This window comes from Rhinolophus hipposideros (assembly GCF_964194185.1).
Source record: "Rhinolophus hipposideros genome assembly, chromosome: 25".
Lineage (NCBI taxonomy): Eukaryota > Metazoa > Chordata > Mammalia > Chiroptera > Rhinolophidae > Rhinolophus > Rhinolophus hipposideros.
In genome coordinates this window covers 19,240,177-19,261,776 of record NC_138071.1, presented here as the reverse complement: position 1 = coordinate 19,261,776, position 21,600 = coordinate 19,240,177, and the positions used below count along the sequence as shown (strand labels likewise).

The following is a 21,600-nucleotide window of genomic DNA, read 5'->3' as shown; positions in this document are numbered from 1 at the left end:
TTCACATTTGAATATGAAAAGCCTAACAGGTGACTCAGAGACCAGGTAGTGACTTTCTGTTCTTATTTAGAGTTTAACCTAGTGTTTTCCTCTCCTCTTCTCCCCTCTACCACTCGACCCCCTATCACCCATTCAGTTGACAATAATAGCTACTCCAAAGTTTGAATAACTTGGCTGTGTGCTCCTCAGTGTAGTCTGTCTGAGACCCTCCAGTTGTTCCATTACCTTTTACAGATGTCTGGACAAGGTCTCTGAGAAGCTATTTTCATGTTTGCACCCCAAACTGAGCAAACTGCATAACATCAAGCAGCTCCAAGGAGTGATTGTTATTTTTCAAATCAAGTAATCAAATGGCAAATATTTAGCCCTGTTAAACTTCTAGTTTGGTTAATAAAGAATCAAAAGTTAATTAGATTTTAGTAGTAAATTGATAAATTTTTTCGGAGTTGATAAAATGTTTTTGACTAATTAGAGATATGGCATCAATAAAATATATTTTCATGAGATATGAAGATTTCTTATGTGGTAACCAAAGTCACTGAGGGGGTCATAATATTTTTAAATTGGTTTCAGAATTCTACAAAGCCTCTCATATATCCAGTAAAACCATTTCAAGTGACTGAGAGATAAGACACTAGATGATTAATACGACATAAAGACACACAGTCCTGGTATGCCTTTCTCATATATATATCTTGTGGCTTTCTCATATATATATATATATATATATATATATATATATATATATATATATATATATATATATATATATGAGATATAGCTTCTCATGATTGCTCTTTATTTGTCAGAGATCCTAACTCATTTCTCAGGTGTCACTAAGCAATAGTCCAAAAAAAATTACAATATTTTCATAATATTAAGGATGTCCTTGCACAGCAAATAAAAATACTAATTTTCTTTCTCTGACTTATGTGTTTGTCAGCTTGTAACTCTAATACTTTTGGTTCATTTGCAGGGGCATCAAATCAGTAGAGCAGTAATCAATCAATAACTTGGAAATCAGGACCCAATGAATACTTTGCCAATAATGAAACTACCTGGTTCCTTAAATAACAGAGCTATTTTAGAGAAAAGAAAGACAACAAACAAACAAACAAACAAAACATGACAACAGCTTTTGGGTTGATAAGAGGAGGCTGCCTCCAAAAGATGTGTTGAACAAGGCATGGAAATGGGCATTCAAAGCCCTGGCTTCCTGCCCAGGTTGAGTTCCTGACCTATCGTGCTGCCAACCCAGCAAAAATGAAAGTGGATTTTTGGCATTTAGTCTATGGGACCAGCCAAGATGGCTGCCAATCTGGCCGAGTTACCCACTTCTTCCATTAGGTGCTCCTAAGGAGACTTGGAAGAGGAAGAGTCTCCCAGCTTTTCTGAGCACTGGGTCCCAGGGCTAACCTCACCTCATCTGATCAAGTAGGACATGTCCAGTATCTGCTGAGAGGTCAGTGGAAAAAGAGGTCATCATTCAACAGCTTGCACGCATCCTCTGGTAAAATGGGTATAATAACAACAGAAGCAAAAGAAAAAAACAAAACACTTCCTATGGCCCTATTCGCTTGCTCTTTTCCCTGTCTGCATTGATTTGTTACTTCGGTTTACATTAAACAACCCTCTTGGCAACTAATTATATAGCCACAGGCAAAGGCATAAGGGTTGAGGTTCACGTGTAATTATTTAATAATGAAGGATAATATGAAGATGCCCTAACAACAGAAAAGAAACACACTAGTAATTTTCAAACCCTCTGGTCAGAGGAGGAGTGAAAATGTGGGTGGACACTTTCTGTCTCCTTTTGCAACTGATAAGATCCCCGTATATCTCTCTTATATATTGGTGTTCTGTAATGGAGGATTCAGAAACCAGATCTATTTCTAATCTGGGATTCCTGTTACTATCTTTACCCATTAATCTTAGGCCAGAGTAAAGCAGCTTTTCTAGATGACTAAGAGTTGCCATTTCCCCTTAAACAATACATTTATATTAAGGATCATTTAGAAAATAGTTCAAATGGAAAAGAAATAGTACATTTAAAAAAAAAAAAGCAATGCATTAAAACCAAGGAAGAATCAAAACAAAAAGGCTACTAACAATCCTTTCTGTGTCTTCTCTCATAAAGGCCATATGCTACAGTCTATGCCATTGCCATTCCAGAATCCTGAAATAGATGCCATCTTTTCACAAGCTCACCCTCCCTGTTCAAAATTCTTTTTAAATTCTACTCTCTATTATGACAGTTATAGTATCTCTCTTTTTTCCACAAAATAATCTGCATCAGGGTGAACTGAGAATGTAAACATTTTTCCTTTTGAGTTACTTCTAACACCATGAGTGGAATAAAGATGAGAGAAGGGGCTCAGCTGATGCATTCTCCCCATTTATTCAAGTAAAATAAAATGTATAACAGAAACTAAAATGAAATCTTATTAGAGGTGCAGACGACAAGTGTAGTTAGTGTTCATATGGTGACTTATAACACTTTGCATAGATAACATGTGTTGAATGTGCTGAGTCGAAATTCAGGCATCAAGAGAACAAGTCTTCATTAATTGCTATCAACTTTGTTTTATAATAGTAAAAATAAAAAAATAAAAAACATCTAGCACCGAAGGGCATAGACAATTGCCCAAATATCATTGTGTTAAGAGTAGTTAATCCTAAATTGTGCAAAGCCAACTGCTCAGACCAAAGACCGTATTTTCTAGGTCTCCAAGATTCTACGACAGGGACAAATGTGTCTCCTTAATAACATTTAAAAAAAAATAAAGAAGAAAAAAAGGCTAAGACACTCCTCATAGGGATGAAATGGTAAAACTAAACCACGTTCGATCATGGCTATGGATATACGACTCATAATTGGACTTTGATGAATAATGTGTTGATAATCCATACAGTAGACTATATCCCATTTTATTCTGCTATTGAAATTGAGATTTTGCCATTGGGGAAATGCTCAGGAGTCAAGCAGAAGGTAAAATACTGCGGGCAGGAATATTACAAGAAAGGAAACCTATACCAAGTTAAAACACCAAAGGAGTAGTTACTAAAAGTGCCATTCTCATTCATATTATTTGGGTCAACAACATAATTTACAGGGACTGAATTAATTAATGCATTCATATGACTGGAGTAATAAATATCTCAGCTAGTGAAGGAAGCAGGATACGTTTTAGAATTCAGTCATGAGAAATTGAGAAGAAAGGTGAAAGTTTTTCTCAAAAAGAAGTTGCCAGTGTTAAAGAAAACACAAGTGTTTAAAACTCTTTTATGGCTAAATAGAAATTGGGACTAGTGGAGCAGTAAGGGAAACTGGAAAATGGTTTATCCTGGGGTTCCTCTACCTGTGAAAATAATTAACATCCAACTAAATGAAAATTATAATAGAGATCAAGACCTGCTCTATTTAAATTAATGTGCTGTAAAGAGGACAAAACAATTGAAACAGCCAGTGAGGAATGTTATTAGTGAAAAGAGAGGCTAGCTAAAGCATTCCTTTCCACAAATACATAGAACATGTTGAAGAATTTATAATAAAACTTGTTATTATACAGATTCAAATATGTCATGACTTATTGCTACCTATTCAGAATTCTTAAAATAAGATGTTTACTTACGTTTTTGCCCATTAAGAAATCACTCATATTTCTTTCATGGCAACCATTATATATTCTTGAACGGAGGAAACGCTCATGGATAAGGAGAAAGGAAAAAGATGATATGGCAAGAACACCAAGGGAAAAATCCTTTGGGGCACCTATGTGCACTCTCTAAGCTTCTCTCCTCAACCATTTCCTTTCTTGTTCTGCACACTCTTCCTAACTTCAATAACCAATCTATACTTTTATCTTAGAACTTCTATTCTGAGCCTCAGGCTCATATATATGTAACTACCAACAACACAGATCTGTGAGAAAGCTTTAAAGGAACTAAGAAAGGGAAGTGCAATATCTAGCGTACAGTACCAGCAGGGCTCATTAATATCCTTAGGCCTGAAGAGGAAGAGAAGAAAGTGATTCCTGGAACCAGAATGCAACAGTGATGAGGGCTGCCTGACAGAAGCTTTGGCCTGGCAGGAGAGTTGAGATAATAAACACTCTCATCTAATTCTCCTTTTGTCTTATCTCTGGTGACTCCCATTGGTTGAAACCAACTGGCAGTTAGAGGGGAAGAGAACTCATGGATGTAGTCCATATGGCTCAACTTCCTGGGCACTGAGCATGGTGAAAGAGGGGGATACAAAATATACCCAACACACCTACCTTTTCAAAAGTCTTTCATGTTTTTCCTATAGTCTGGCTTTCCTATATCATTTGTAGTCCCATGAACTCATTTTTCACTGGGGAGAAATACTCAGAAAGGGAATCCATTAAGAATCAAGAGGAAAGTGCGCAAGGGCTAGTCAAAAGAAATAAAATAAGCTGAATTAATAAGTGTAGAAGACAATATACAAATCCATGGGATCCTGTGGAAAGATAGGAAATATGGAGGAAGAAGCTGGTGGAATTGTGGATTGATTTACATTCTTTTGACTCTAGAAGAGGAACAATGAGCAAAAGAGAGAATGGTGAAAATTTGTGATGTCACACAAAACTAAACATGCATACCTGGTTATTTGCTCAGACAACAAGTCACCAAATTTCAACAATGACATTGTGGGGTTAAAATGTATATGTGTGTGTAATACAGTAAATAATAGGAGAGACAAACTGGTTGGTATTGAATCATTTCCTCCTCCATTTTGGTAGCTTATATAGGTGCCATTCCCAATCTGTGTTACTACAAAGGAAGAACAACAAATTTTGACTGATATAAGTAGTTGAGCTCAGGAGGCTCTCTCCATGTTAGAAAGGCCATTGCTTGACCAAGATTCACTTCTTGTGACATGGTTGACTAGTTCAGCTTTGACCCAGCTGCCCTCTCACCAAAGTGAGAGGATGAAAGAGACGCTTGAGTGGGAAATGGCAGAATGCATGTGCCTCTCTGAGGCAGTATCCTGCTGCCAGATAAGTCCTCCTGCCTCCACTCTCAGTGGGCAGTGTTGATGAACCCAGGCTGAGGTGTAGTGCCCTTGAGCCAATAGGCACTATTCTACGATACTGCCGTGTCTTCCCTGGCTTGTTTTGTCTGCCTGAAATAATTGGCAATGCCTGCTCTGGCACAGAATTTAAATTTGGGGTTTATATGTCTGTTTCTGCCACAGCTCATGAGCTCTCAGACGGCAAGAATCATATCTGTCCTCCATATTTTCATGGCCTGTCAGTGGAATGCACATGACCGATATTCAATATACGTGTGTTGAATGAATTATCATTCCTGTAGCATAATTAAATATCCCATTTGATGTGAGATTTTACTAAATAAGGACAGGTAAAATAAATTAAATCACTTGTGTAATCAAGATATTTGTGATCTTAGAGAATCCCAGGAAACAAGCTATCTCTATACTGAATTGCATTTTAGTAAGCTATGATAAAGGAAAGCGACTCTAGAATGGCTCTGCAAGGTTTGTTGGGTAATACTAGAAAGTTTGCAATATTGGTATTGACAACTAACCTAGGAGAATGTGGGGCATTTAGATACTCAGTCTCTCAATTTAAAAAAAAAGAAAAAAAAAAAAAGAAAGAAAGAAAAAGAAAAAGGAGTAAGTCTATAAGAAGATATCTGAGGGGTTTTCTAGACTATAAACTCTGGTCAGGATGAATAGAAAATACTAATCAGAAGACCAGAGCTTCGGGACTGAAGAACTTAAGCAGGTTGAATGATGCCCCTGGCTCTCAGTTCCTCTTCTGTAAAATAACACAGTTGGATTATAGGATCTTCAATAATAGCTCAATTAATTCTATACATCAATAAAGTGAATATGGGAATAACAGTAGACAGAAGTAAGGAGGAGAAACCTCAAGGGAGGCAAGAGGGATATTAAATTAAAATATAGGTTTTAAAGAATATTTTGCACTGTGTAGGGATAGAACACGGCATAGCTACAAATATTATATTTTATATTGTCATATTGGAAACAAAGAACTATTTGTCCTGTACCAAATATTGGAGATCGTTGGATGTCTTCAAAGGTTCAATTGTGGGTTGTTTGTCCTTTTCATTTTTTACTTTCCACTCTCCCCCGAGCCCTCCCATCTACTTATGCCCTTGTCACAGCAATGAGGCCACCAGCCATAGGGTTTATCTCACAGAACATACAGTGGGACCAACCAATAATCCACGTTCTGTTCCCACCTACCCTGAAGGTCTATGGTTTCTGGTCAGCATTTAAGGGGCTAGTGAGCCAGATCCTGTGTGTCTGACAGGGGAGTAATCTGAGCTGCATGAATAGTTCCAGGGACACTATTGTTTCCTCAGTCTGAAAGCCGCTGAGGAAGGAGGAGAAAGAAAAGAACAAGGAGAAATGGGTTGGCAGAACCTGGGAAACTGACAGCCAGAGGAAAGGCAAAAGACACATGAAGACCACAGGATGCCATTTCAGTAGGAAAATAGGATTTCCCTCTACTTCAACTCAGTATATTGCTAAAGGAAAATGATTCGGTGGTTAAAATGATGAATGAAGGGGGTAGGAAAGATGGAGAGAATGAATGGATTGATAAATGAGTAAATTCAGCAAATTATTGCACTCCTAAGTAGTAGTATTCTTCCATTGCAGATCTCAAGTGATTAGTTGAGGATATCATACGGAAATGATAGAAAGTCACTCCCCTCTATCTTCTCATATGCCAATTCCCACTTCCCATCATTCTTCAGAAAGAATAACAACCCATCAAGTGTGTTATAAATACCATGAAACAAAGGGGACATAAGCTGCAGTAATAAAACCTCCTAAATATGACCAGGCAGCCAGCCTCTCAACAAGTCACATTTTATTATTTTCTGCTCCAACTGTCATGCTTGTAATGCCTATCATATATCTTACACAAGGTTTCAGATCATATCTACACTGACCCCCACCTTTCTCCAGACTGGGAGTTCTCTGTTAGTGGTTGCTTTATAACAGATTCCATGCGTCATTGAAATCGACAGGGTTCCCCTGTAATTGATGTGTCTGGCACAGTCTGTTTCACTTCTGTTGGAAGAATAAAACTGAAGTAACAAAAACCATCCTAGCTGGATATTCCACATGTTCCCATGCAAATGGCCCCCCTCAGGGGCTCCCTGTCTTGGAGGAGGAGGAGAATGCTCAGTGGAAAGGAAGCCATGACACAGTGTAAAAACACTGGACTACTTCGGTCCTAATTCAGGCTCTTCCATCAATTTACTGCGAGACTCTGTGTGCCTTACTTCATCTTCTTGATGCAAACTCAACATTTTTAAGATGAAGAGTGTTTTATTAGAAACGGGCAATAAACCTAACAGGAAAATGAGAAAAAAAAAAAAAATTGAACAGACATGTCATAGCAGAGGAAACATTTGTGACCAAGAAACAAATAGAGATACTCAGCCTCATTTGTAATCAGAGAAATGGAAGTACAGACCACCGTGAGATACCATTTTACTCCCACGAGATTGGCAACAACAAAGAAATGTTATAACACTGAGTGACGAAAAAAATGGGAGTGAGTGTGATCTGTCTTCCAAATTGCTGGAGTTTTCTCCTATAGAAAACAATTTGGTCTTCTTTTATGAAGGTGAAATTTCTACGTTCTGCACCTAGTCATTTTTCATAGTACAGGTTTATAGTGTAGAGACACAAGTACATTTAAAGCTAATAAATAAACGAGTAATTTATTTACCTGTATTTGTAGGGATTTAAGGATACAATAAAAGAAAAGACTCATGAATGAAGGAGTTAATATACTTGTAAGTATGGGTAGTTTTATATGTTTATTTCAGACTGGTTTTACAAACATCTCAGTCAATCATTTAAAAAGTCAACCAGTGTCAGACGAAGTTGATATTACTGCTATTTTTTTAGAGATAAAGAAGCAGACTTAGAAATTAATTGACTCACCTAGAGCAAGCGTGGGTCCAGGGCTAGATGCCTGTCTAAATTCGTGCTAGAGAAAGAATAGTCTGACAGACCTGGTTTGCTTTTTTGTACTAAGCACTTGGTGGCATTAATGACCTTGCAAGAATTATTTCACCTCTCTGAGTTTCTGTCTTCATCTCTTAAAAAAATGAGGATGATTATGTCAACATTCTGGAGATTTTATGAAGATTAAATGATATAATTTATCTACAGTGAGATAAATATTAATTTCTGACTTCTTTACCTTCTGTAATACAGGCTTTTCTGCAATGAGCCACAGACAATAAACACCATCTTGCTGGTGACACCATCCAGAGTGTCTGCATGACTAAGCACAGGTACATCTTTACATCCTTGATCCAGGTGGCAAATTCTACCCTGCTACTTGTTCTTGTCCCTCGTCACTGCCCCAAATCACAGCCCGGCGGGTGACTGCCCTCTTCCTTCCCACCTTGGTTGCCTTCTACAGCTTACTCTCCTTTCTCTTCCTGCTCTGCATTCTCTGTGGATCCACTGAGAACTGAACTGACCTTCCCGCCCCCGGGAATGCTGCCTCCCTGTGTCATCCACTGGACAACGCTCTTTTTCTCTCTTCTGTGCACCACAGGGCCTGTGGAGGGAAAGAGTCTTCTCCCTTTTTTCTATTGTTCACACTTTTTCCTCTTAATCCAGTTACAACTTGAAAACACGTGCCATTTAATCCTTCCTCCTCTGTCACTTAGACAAATCCATGTTCACCCACTTTTCCAGAAGAATTGGGGTCTTGACTCATGACATTTTTCTGCACTGCTGATCCCACTAACTGCTTAGGTGATTTAAATGGCCACACAACTAACCCATTAGATGTCCTAGACTAACATTTCCTTGTCAACTCCGTTTGCCCTCATTTCCACTCGACAGCAGTGATCCACTCCCATGGACCCAAGCTAGACCTTGAAACTCAGAAGCATCCCATCTTTGAAGTTTTATACTGTAATATTCCACTCTCTGACTCTGACTTAGTATTCTTGCTCTATACTTTTCTTACTGCCACTATACTATCTTCTCAACTGTAAAAAGACCCCTTATGAGGTTCTCTACTTTCCTTCCAGTTAATAATTTTTGTCTTAACCTCATTTTCTCATTTCCAGTCCATCTAGAGAGTACTCCATAGCCAATTATTCCCGCGTTGATGACCCAAGATCACTCGTTCCTTGCTCTTCTGTGAAACCCTTCCTGTGAGCTGTCCTGTTCCAGTTTTCCAGTGGCAGGTTAGCTACTGCCTGCTGCCACAGAAAATCACCCAGCTATGAGGACAGGAACTGTGATTAATGCTAGATCCCAACCTCACCAGGGTCCTCCTTAGCCTGTCTCCATCCAGACTCCCTCAAAAGCTATCTTAAACCTTCACGACTCTTCTCAACCTGCCTCAACTCTCACGGTTGTCTGTCTCCCTTGTTATCAGGAATTGAGGCTATTAAGAGAGAATGCCCTTATCATCTACACTTGCCACCAACTGACTCCTCTCTCCTTGTACCTAATCTTTACTCCTCCCTCTGTAGATGGAAACCCCTTTTAGCTGCATTTAACCCCCAGCACCAGATCCCATCAACCCCAACCTCTTCAAGGCCCTTAATCTCTGTTTCTTGATCTGTCAATTAATTGTACATGATAATATTACTGAAGGAAAAATTTTTCTTTAAAACAGCAGAGCTTCTTAGCAGCAATCCAAGACAGGAAGAATCCCTATCAGGTTCCCAGGTACATGACATAACTGAAGATGCCTTCTGGGCAGAGGCCCAAACTAGCAGTGATGAAAGAGCTGTAATAAATTTTCCATGGAGAAGACTTAAGTTGATAAAAATCTGTAATAATCACTTTATTGCATGTCTACTCTAACCTTTGTTATAATCAAAGTAGGGGAAAACAAACCAATAGTTCAATTACTGTATTGTTTTTTACTCAATTTCATATTTAGGCTATTTGTAACATTATTTCTACCATTCTAATACTCCCCATCCCTAGATCTTAAGAAAACGGGAAGACTTAAAGAAATGAAGCACACACATTTTTTTCTAGATTTAGTGTCTCTTTTCATGTCTTTCTTTTCTCAGACACCTCTGCATCTGAAAAAATACCCTCATTATAAACTGCTTTTATAATTGATAATTTCACAGTGTTCCAGCTACTTGTTGACCTTAAACATAAGACAGGGCAAATCCTTCCTCAAGCTGCTGAGACACTGATGGTTTGGTTGAGTTCATCATTGGCGATAAAAAATAAAAACAATTTGGCCAACATAAAACACGATTTTATTTTGGCAGAAATTTCAACAGAATGAACCCAGTGACTAAACCTTTTGCTACATTGGGTATACAGGTCACCTTGGAAAGTAACTGAAATAATTCTATCAATCGTCGTTCTCCGGGTCTGTAACTGAAAACCTAGAAGCTGACAGAGTGAATCAAAGGGTCTCTAGAGAGTCAAGAAGTGGTCCTGGAGATCTTTCTTTCCTTCTGTGAGGAAAATGCTCTGCCAGAAATATTTTTCTAACTTTCTGCCTTTAATTTGGATACAGATGATTATGTGAGTATTTTAACAATGCTACACCTCTCCAGATTCAACTGATTTATAAATATATTTACAAAAGAGTAGCGTGATTCTACTTGTAGCAAGTTTGAACATAACACAGCACAGAAAATAGAGGTACCGAGCTACAATATACACTCTGTACTGAGAGTGGACAAAAACAAACCAAACCAAAAATAAAACCCCAAAATCTCAGTTTCCTCTACTGTGCTTTCAGTCATAAGAAATCCAGAACAGTAGTACAGTTTATTGTCACATAAATAAATACATGCTGGAAATAAAATTACAGTTTCTGAAATATAGCCATGAATACCAGTCAAGTCTTTTTAGATTGTAAACCTTTTGAGGGAAGAGCCATGTCTTACATTCTTATATCTCCTACAGCTCTGCACAATGCGTAATTTGTAGGCACTCCATAAATACTTTGCAAATTAACATATAAATGACTTAACATAGTTTGTTCAGTTTGTATCATAGATTTTGATATGTTTCCAACATGAAAGTTCCTGAAGCTCTTCTGATTATATGATCTAAATACTGTGTATTCATACATTTCTGTTTATTTTATGAATATTTTTATAAGCATCATGTCACTTGATTTACAGAATAACCCTTGAGATAGGTTGCTATTCCCATTTGCCAGCTGAAACAATTGATGCTAAGAGTTGAGTAGTTTGCACGATGTAGATTTAGCTATAAGCAAAGCTGGGACAAGAATCTCTGCCTCAAAGTTCTCAGTCTGGTTCTCTTTCCATTTCAACATACTGCTTGTTTTCATCCCATATAATGGAATCTGTGCAAAGACAGAAGACTTGAATTGATTCTTGGGTGTCGTCTGGGTCAATATAGAGAATAACCATAGTGTCATGTCATGATGCGTACGTCCTTTGATCTTATATCTAGCTGAGCTTGAATCTTGAATTACTAGAAACACAATCTTTGAAAGTTATTTATCCTTCCTGATCTGTCTTCCTCTGCACTAACAAAAGAATGATAATATTTATCTTATCAAGTTAGCTCAAGTACTGTCAGAAATGCTTACTTAGCATTTAGCAGACACATGGTAAGTGTCCAATAAATGATTGCTGAAATGTAATAGTTAATATTAGTAAAAATAAGAAAACATATTCTTAGAAATTGAGATGAGAAAGTCTCCAGGAAGATATCCCATATGGTACATGTGACTGACAGCAACTTCAAAGTTTGATTTTCCCCCCTAATCTTCCCTCTTTCTTCTAGTTGACCTCTCACCCAGCCATCGTAGCTACTTACACACCATTTCTTGCACTTTCCACCCTATGCACCTTTCTCTGCAGGCTTCTCTGTGTGCTTATCTGCACCTGGATATCCATACCTACAGGTAACCCTCACTGCACAGCCTACTTAGCTGTAGCTGCTTCTGTACCAGCTTCCTTTATTCCCTACCGACAGAGGCCTCTGTTTCCATGTAGAAAACCAACCTGGAGGGTCACATTGGTCCTATTATTGTAGCCATGGTCAGTCAATGAGCATTTACATACCCGAGAGTTCTCCTCTCTGCCACAGAGCTGTGCATTATTTTCAGTTTGCTTTTGCCTTTATGTTTCAATGAGTCCAGATATCCCCTTTTGTATCTATGGGAAGGTGTTGCCTATCTGTATTAAACTCTCTGAAAGAAGTCTATTAGCCAATGTTTTGTGTGTATTTATGATGCCCATTCTCTCCTTTCAGGGTACGTAGTGTGAGATGCTTTGTGTACTTTGTGTTGTCCATAAGTGAGCTTATGGGCCATCTTAATCTCTGTTCCATTCTCCTGCTAAATTTCTGTGGGATCATCTGACACTGTATCAATTTAAAACATAATTCTATCTTAAAAAGCTCATCAGTTCTTGTCTCCATTTCTTGGTGTTTGCAAGAACGTTTTATTCTCTTGCCCTAAAATGTTCCTAGGTAGTGATACCAAATGGAAGAATCACCGATTCAGAAACAGACTTTTGGTCAATGAAATATTAGCGTGGTGTCTGTTACCAGCCTAAGAGGAATGGTGTTCATAACAGATGCACAAATGAGCATAATTGAAGAATTCATATCATCATGCAAACGGTCTTAGGTGGCATTAGTAAAAGAAACAAAAATGCTATTCCAGTGACAAAAAGTTATTTTGTTGCTATTATGCACTTTGTTTTCATGTTTGGGGAGAAAACAGCAGTTGTAAGTTCAACTGTTTCCAATAGAAATTAAAGAAACAAATCAGGCAGCCACTCTGTATCAGGAATTGCTGAAGTTTTGGAATAAAAAGAGCACACGAGAAGAGACAACACATTTAAGAGGTGATAGACCTATTCTCTATGGCTCCAGAGACAAGCTCAGTCATGGTTAGATGTCATCAGGAAACAGATGACGGCTGAAAATAAGAAAGGTCCCTGATGATGGACGTGTTCCTGTCATGGAATGGGCCATACTGCAAAACAGGGCGTTTCTCGATACTGAAAGTGTCCACAGAAAGCCTAGGTGGCTGTCTCTCCCATAAGTTGAAGACAGAGACCCTGTGTGATCTGGGCTTGGGGACCTCTAACTTCCCTTCCAAACCTCAGAGGCCATGATTAAAATGGACATGTGAATCTATCGCATCGCCTGACATGGAATAAAGACTCTGACAGGAAGAGGTTAGAGAATGATGTGAAGGACAAAGACAGATTTTGAGGGGAGAGGAGAAAAAAGGAGAAGAAAAGAACTAAATAAAAAAAATTCTCCTGCATGTTGTCGGTGGCCACCCCAGTGAGTTCCAGCAAACCGGCAAAGCCTGAGAAAAATCAAAGAGGATAAAGAGATCTGGGGAAAACGAACGATTTCTCTTCATCACAGAGGATGATGAGCAAACAGCCTGCCCCAGGGTTATTCTTCCCTGACAGTGAAGGTGAGGCTCTGTCAGGGAGTGATGTATTAAATGAAAGGGTAAAAGGACAAGAGAACTAAAAATGTCAGGCATCACAGAGAAAGGATGTGCGTTCTGAAAGAATGAGAGAGCAGCACTGTGGGCCTTCCGACAAAAATGTGATTTATCTTTCAAAATAGGCACCTTGAGAACTGAGTCCTGCAGGGGTGCTGTTTGTGTTGGGGTTTAAGTAACAGGACTGCCAACGTCCTCTAGGACCACTGATGAGGAGCCTTCCTACGGGATTCAGGGCGGTGAGGTTCTGGAAGTTGCCAGGACACAAAAGCCTTCTTTTCCCTTTACACAAAGCAGAAGCTAAGAAACACTTAGTGGGATTTGCGTGGATGGAGGCCTTCCATTGGAAGTTTCCAGCTCCCGTCAGACATCAAGGACCTTTAGTGAGATTACAGTGGATCCCAACGAGAAATACAGCAGACCTTAAACGTTGCATTTTTAAAATTTCATTATTCTCTTAGGTTAATGTGTGAAGACCTACACTAGGTATCCAAAGGAAAGACTGCTACTATGAATAGCTGGACACCTTCTACCCCCACCTCCTCCAGAGGCACAGTTCAACCTGTAAAGGCTGTACAGTATTTTCAACTCGTTATTTCAACAAAACCTCACAAGCATCAAAAAGTAAGATACAAAGATCCCTGTTAAGTCTAAGAAACCGAGGCTCAAAGAGGTGTACTTAGTAGCCCAAGGTCACACAGCTAGAAATGGGCAGAGCCAAGGTTAAACCTGGACAGTTTGACTCCAGAATCAGAACTGTCACTCCTCTCTCAAAACCAGGAATGTATTTTGTCAACCATGCAGAATTCTTCTCTATGACCAGGATACCTCCTCATGCTTACATGGGACCCAAAGTTAACAATGACAAATAAAAAATTGAAACAAAAACAAAAGGCACGAAAATCTCAGGGACTATAACGTGGCCCTTCACTTGACTTTGCTTAGAGTTACATTTATATGTTTTCAATAAATCAGTCTAGACATTTTTATAGGTTCAAAGGAAACTATAGAAAAACATTAATAACAGGTCATAGAAAGACAAAAGTTTCAAGTCGTGAAAAATCACAGAGGAAATTTAAATGCATATTACTAAGTGAAAGAAGCCAATCTAAAAAGTCTACATAATTTGTGATTCCAACTATATGATCTTCTAGAAAAGGCATAACCATGGAGACAGTTAAACGATCTGTGGCTTCCAGGGGTGAGGGTGGAGGGATGAATGGATAGGCAGAGTAGATTTGGGGGGGGGCAGTGAAAATACTCTGTATGAGACTATAATAGTGGATACATTCTCTTATTCATTTATCCAAAACCATAGAATGTACAAGTATGAACCCTAATATAAACTATGGACTTTGGGGTGCTTATAAGGTTTATCAATTGTAACTAATGTACCCCACCTAAGGGGAATATTGATTATTGGGGGGAACTCTGCATGTAAGGGAGCAGGGGAATGTAGGAAATCTCTATGTCTTCCTCTCAATTTTGCTGTGAACCTAAACTAAAAAAGTTAAGTCTTTAAAATTAAGGGGGAGGGGAAGACAAACTTCTCCGAGTTGCATAAAAGAAATGTGTGCGGAAAACCTATCATATTGTCTAGGATGAAGTATTTTGCTTTGCTTCAATTACTGTTGTTGTAATGTCTTTTTGCATTAGTAGGATACAGACGCTTCTCTTCAGTAGCAGTGGGTTCTTGATAAATCATGGAACTTTTCAGAGCTTCATTTTCCTTGTATGACAATGATGGGACAGACCTACATTATGGCCAAGGCACCTTTCGGTCTTGAAAGTAAATGATTCTAGATATTGGTTGCAACCAGGTCACAAAAGCTTCTGAATGCCAAGTTAAGGTATCTGGACTTTATCCTGTTTACCAGGAAGGAAATACTGAAGTTGGAGGTTGATATCATTGTGGTAGTATTTTTGGAAGATTTAATCTCATAATAGGATGCAAGATAAATTGTACTAAGAAAAGCTTAGTGGTATGAAGTTCAGATAAGAGGTTAACACAGAAAACCCAGGCCTGAACTGATAAGTAATGAACTAGAGCCCTGGCCTGGTATGTTTACATAGGAGTATATTATGGGCTGGACAAGGTCAAACCCGTTCTACTTGACAGTCCTTCAAATGCTAGGGACAATATGTTTCTACTTTGTCCCTGCTTTTCCAGGTTAAACTTTTTCAGCTGTGTCATCTGCTCCTCAAACAAGCATTACTTAACGGGGAAAGGTATCTCAAAGTCAATCAAACATCCATGACTTACTGGTTGTGTTAAATAACCTTTCTAATTCACAAGTTTTTCATATGCAGTGTGAAAATAATAGTACCTCATTCTCAGGCTTTCTGAAAGGATTAAATTAAAATGCTGTAGATTATGGTTTGGAGTTTAATAAATAGTCAATAAACAGTGATGTATTATTATCCTGATGCCATCCTACTTGCTTCCTCTGGAAGTATTCCAGATTCTAAGTGCCTTTCTTAGTTTGTGATTCAGAATTAATAGTAATAATCATAATGATTAATTGACTTTGTGCCAAGCCCCATTTCCAGCACCTGGGTTAAGCTATTAAACCTCATAATAACTCTATAAGCCATGTACTGTTATAAACTCCATCCTACAATTGAAGAAGTAAGGCATGAGACAATTAAGTAACTTCCCCAAAGTCACACTAGAAGACAGTCACAAAACCAGGATTTAACCAGGCAATCTAATTCCAGAGTCTATGCCCTTAGCCACTATCTAAAGTTTCCTCTCGAGGCCTGGTCTATCAAGAAAGTGGTACTGTTAACTGCTTCTTGTTGGAACTACCTAAGACTGTGTTCACAGTTTTATAGCATCTGAATCACACTGCAAATGCATTGATTTTGTCATCAAATTAAGTGACTCTTTCTTACAAGCTACTATCTTCTTTCTGTTTGGTTTATTTATTTATTTATTTATTTATTTATTTATTTAGGAAATTCGGTGCATAATACTGTTTGTATTCTCTTAAATATAATCTAATTAGTTTTGGCTCATTATTTAAACCTAATGGCGTTGCTTAGATTTTTGATTCTAAATTGTAAAACTATCCTGTTCAGTTATTATTATCCACAATATATTGAGTTGCTTTTTCTGGGCTTGATCTGAGCCATCAATAAACACATTGAAGAGCATAAGAACCGAGCACAGAACAAAACACAACTAGTGACCTGTTCCTAGACAAACATCAACATGCAATCAACATTCATTAGATATAACTGGCTGTGAACTCATTGAAATAAATCCTCTTACATTTTCACAATACTTCATTTTCATCGCAAGTATAGTTTCTCCTGTGAAACTTCAAGTGTCAATTTAAAATACACTGAAATGTGCGTTTTATTTTTCCACTGTACCAGTTGTGTGACCTTTCCTTAATTCGTTTAATTTAAATGAATCTTTACCTCCTCACTTGAAAAATGTAGATAGTAAATCCTGTTATATTTATTTTATCTTTTATTAGAGTCAAATTAAAGAATATTATTTACTTGATATTTCTATCTCATAATTTTACTTTAAAGAGGAAAATGGAATAACATTTACATAGAATACTAAACATATAAAAAGTCCTTTTGCATATGTATTTCTCATTCAGTCTTCATAACAACCCATTAGTTGAGTAGAGGAACTAATATTATTCTTACTTTACAGATAGATACAAAACGAACGAATATTGAAGCCTAAGAGGTTAATTTCCCAAATCTATATAACTTTCAAGGGGTACAACTACAACTTGAGCTGAAGTCTGTTTAACTCAAGTACATCCTATTGCTATTAAAACCAGTAAAGCCCTAAACGACATTATAGGTTTCCACATCCCTATAAGGCCATAAAAGGAGAGATTAATGGTCATTTTTTTCTAAAAGGAAAACAGAACTACTTCTCTTAGAGAAGAAAAGTCCTAGGATTTGTATTGTCTAATACAAGGACCTGGGTGACATTTCCTTTCTGCTGCTGCTTCCTGATGGTGATAAGTAGGTTTATGTCAGCAGTGGCTAAAAGGAGGTGAAACTAGGAGCGTGAAAGGAGACCAGTGAAGAAGTTTCCCTAAACTACAATCATTGTGTCTAGCGATCCTACCTCCTAGAATTGGAATTATTTAGACATTAAACTGCTTCATGAGGTTGCAGTCAAGATGGCAAAGTAGGTAACTGCTGTACTCACCTCCTCTCAAGACCACATCAAAATTACAACTAACTGCAGAACAACTATCATTGAGAATCACCTGAAGTCTAGCTGAACAGAAAAAATCCTACGACTAAAGACATACAGAAGAGGCCACATTGAGACGGGTAGGAAAGCCGAGACACGAATGGGCTGGTCGCACACCTGTGTGTGACCATTAAAAATCAGGAGAGATATCTTGACTACGGAGTTGCCCCCAGAAGAGTGAGGGGTCCCAGCCTCACACCAGACTCCCTAGCCCAGGGTTCCAGTGCCAGTGCAAGAAGGCCGCATAACTCCTGGCAGTGAAAACCAGTGGAGATTGTGGCTGGGTGAGAAGAGGGTAGCTGGAGTCCCAGCAGTTCCTCTTAAAGGGCCCCCACGTGGACTTAATTGCTGATGGACTTGCTCTCTCTGGTCTCCAGTGCTGGGCAGCAGCTCAAAAAGTGCCAAGGACATATGGAGAAGAACTGTGCTGCTTGGCTTGGCGGTGAGGGCTGGAGCGGCAGCTCTTCTGGGCAGGCGCCATTTTATTTCTTTGTTGAACTCTCCCCCCTGCCCCACACCCAGCATGCAGACGCAGGTGGCCACCATAACTGAGTCTCCGTCAACCTGGCTAACACCATTCATCCGGACCTGGTGATTATCTGAGACCCCACCCCCATCCAACTTGCAGGCCCATCCAAGCGGCTTCCAACGGTTTTCCAAACAAACGTCTTGGCTCGTGCTGCAGACTTTCCTAAAATCTCTCAAAGGTTCACAAGCCCCAAACAAGCAGCATCTGGCCTCAGCATGCCCCATACCTCTTGCTAAGCAGCCCCAAGTCCGGCACTACTGGCATTCACCCTCAGTTCACAGCTTAGCCTCTATTGGGCACATTCAAGCTAAGTACAAGTGGCAACCATTTGCAGATCACTTTGTAGTTCAATTGGCCCCCGTCAGAATACAGGCAGCAGCTGACTTTGGCCTACAAAGGAACCCTCACAAGTGGCCTCAGAACCAAAACACCTGGTGGCCAGCTTCAGAGACACCAGAGCACCACCCAACCACCTCCAAAAAAGACACCTCAAAGGGTAGACTGGGCAGGTACCAGAGCCCTACTAAAGTGAATCCTGCTCTGTAGGGTCAACCCCTGCCCAACAGCTCCTGCACTGTAGTCACAGCCAGTCCTCACAATCAATCAGTCTGGGAGTCAGTCCCAGGCAGTGACATGCAAACAGCAACCAAGACTCAACTACAATAGGAGAGCTCACACAACCCTGACAAGGGACACACCTGCAGCACAGGGCTTAGGTAACCAGGAAGCCTGCTGGGCCCCACAGGACACCTACTACATAAGATCACTTTATTAAGATTGGAAGACATAGCAGCCCTACCTAATCCATAGAAATAAACACACGGAGGCAGCCAAAATGGGGAGACAAAGAAATGTGTCCCAAATGAAAAGAACAAAGCTCCAGAAAAAGAACTAAAGAAAATAGAGACATGCAATCTACCAGATGCAGAGTTCATAACACTGGGTATAAGGTGCTCAATAATCTCCGTGAGAACTTCAACAAAGACATAAGAAACATAAAAACAGAGATAAAAAACATAAAAAGAACCAGTCAGAAATGAAGAAAACAATTCCTGAAATGAAGAACACATTAGAGGGAATCGACAATAGATTAGATGAAGCAGAGAATCGGATCAGGGATTTGGAAAATAAGGTAGCAGAAAACACCCAATCAGAACAGCAAAAAGGAAAAAGAACCCCCAAAAGTGAGGATAGTGTAAGGGGCCTGTAGGACAACACCAAACTTACCAACATTCACATGATAAAGGTACCAGAAGGAAAAGAGAGAAAGCAAGGAATTAGAAACCTATTTGAAGAAATAATGATGGAAAACTTCCAAAACCCGATGAAGGAAATAGACATACAAGCCCAGGAAGTGCAGAGTTCCATACAAGATGAACCCATAAAAGCCCACACTAAAATACAACATAATTAAAATGCCAAAGGTTAGAGACAAAGATAGAATCTTAAAAGCAGCAAGACAAAAGCAGTTAGTTACCTACAAGGGAGCTGCCATAAGACTGTCAGCTGCTTTCTCGGCAGAAACTTTGCAGGCCAGAAGGGATTGGAACAAAATGTTCAAAGTGATGAAAAGCAAGGACCTACAACCAAGATCACTCCACCCAGCAAAGCTATCATTTATTGTAGAATGGAAGGACAGCTAAAAAGCTTCCCAGACAAGAAAAAGCTAAAAAAGTTTCTCATCACCAAACCAGTATTATAAGAACTGTTAAAAGGACGTCTTTAAGGAGAAGGAAAAACAAAAGATCAAAAATATGAATAATAAAATGGCAATAACTACATATCTATCAGCAATTACTTTAAATGCAAATGGATTAAATGCTCCAATCAAAACATAGGGTAGCTGAATGGATAAGAACACAAAACCCTTACATATGCTGTCTACAAGAGACTCACTTCAGATTGAAAGACTCACACAGACTGAAAGTAAAGGGATGGGAAAAATATATTTCATGAAAATGGAAACAAACAAGCAAACAAAAACAAACAAACAAAAAACTGTGGCAGCAATACTTATACCAGACAAAATAGACTTTAGAAAAAGCCTCTAACAAAGAAAGTGACAGAGAAAAAGGCTCTAACAAAGAAAGTGACAAAGAAAGACCCAATAATCTCACTTCTGGGTATTTATCTGAAGAAAGCCGAAACACTACATCAAAGGGACATGTGCATACAAATGTCCACTGCAGCATTACTTACAATAGCCAAGATATGGAGGCAACTTCGGTATCCATCAATGGGTGAATGAATAAAGAAGTGATGGTACATAAATACAATGGAATATTACTCAGCCACAAAAAAACATGAAATTCTACCATCTGCAACAACATGGTTGAACCTAAAGGGCATTGTGCCGAGTAAGTCAGACAGAGAAAGACAAATGTCGCATGACTTCACTTATATGTGTTATCTAGAGAACAGGATAAATGGATAAACAAAAGAGAAACCAGCTCATAGATAAAGCATTTTGATGGCTGCTGGATGGGGGGGGGGGTGGATGATGAGTGAAAAAGGAAGGGATTAAGAAGCACAAAGTGGTAGTTACAAAATAGTCATGGGGATGTAGAGTACAGTATGGGGAATGAAGTCAGTAGATTGTAATAACTACGTATGGTGTCAAATGGGTACTGGACTTATAGGGGTGATCACTTCATACATTATATAAATGTCTAATCACTGGTGTTGTATACCTGAGACTAATACAATATTGCATGTCAACTGTAATTGAAATGTAAAAAAATATATTTAAAAAAATAACTGTTCCACAAGTGCTCTTCTTTTAAAGTCTCTGAAACCATTAGCCAAAGGCCCAATAACACAGCTACTTGGAGGGAGAAGCAAGTTTCTGAGCAATGTACTATTCCAGAATAGTGTATAGAGATAGTATTCAGATCCTATCTCTGGCTAGGGCCAGGTCACCTAACTCCATTCCACCTAGCTGGCCATTTCCCAACTCAAAAAATGCATTCCATTGTCCTCTCTTCAAGAGTGAAGTCCAATGATCCAGTTACATTCATAGCCCTGCCCATGACGAGGCTGATACCTTTGCAAACACCGTCAGGAAGCCATCAGACTCAATTCTTCATTTCTGGGCCAACCTCTCAATTAGAAAAACAAGCACAGGACATCCTCTCCCATTACTCTTCATGCAAAAAAAATGGGATGACTGACCATGTGTTTGGTGATAACAGACAGCTCTGTCTCTACTTCCCCTTCCTAAGTGCTATGCAGTGGTCAAGTTTGAGGTCAAAAGTGTGATTTCAAGATCTGATTCTCTCTTTTTTTTTTAAACTCAACTCATATGTTTACATCAATCAAGAGAAAATTCTTCGTGTTTCTCCATTTAG

General features: G+C 38.9%; 1 protein-coding gene across 1 annotated transcript in view; it reads right to left on the bottom strand.

The window, feature by feature from the left end:
• The window catches only part of CHRM2 (cholinergic receptor muscarinic 2), a 134,604-nt gene that overhangs the window by 52,494 nt on the left and 60,510 nt on the right, over window positions 1-21,600 (bottom strand). The window lies entirely within an intron of this gene.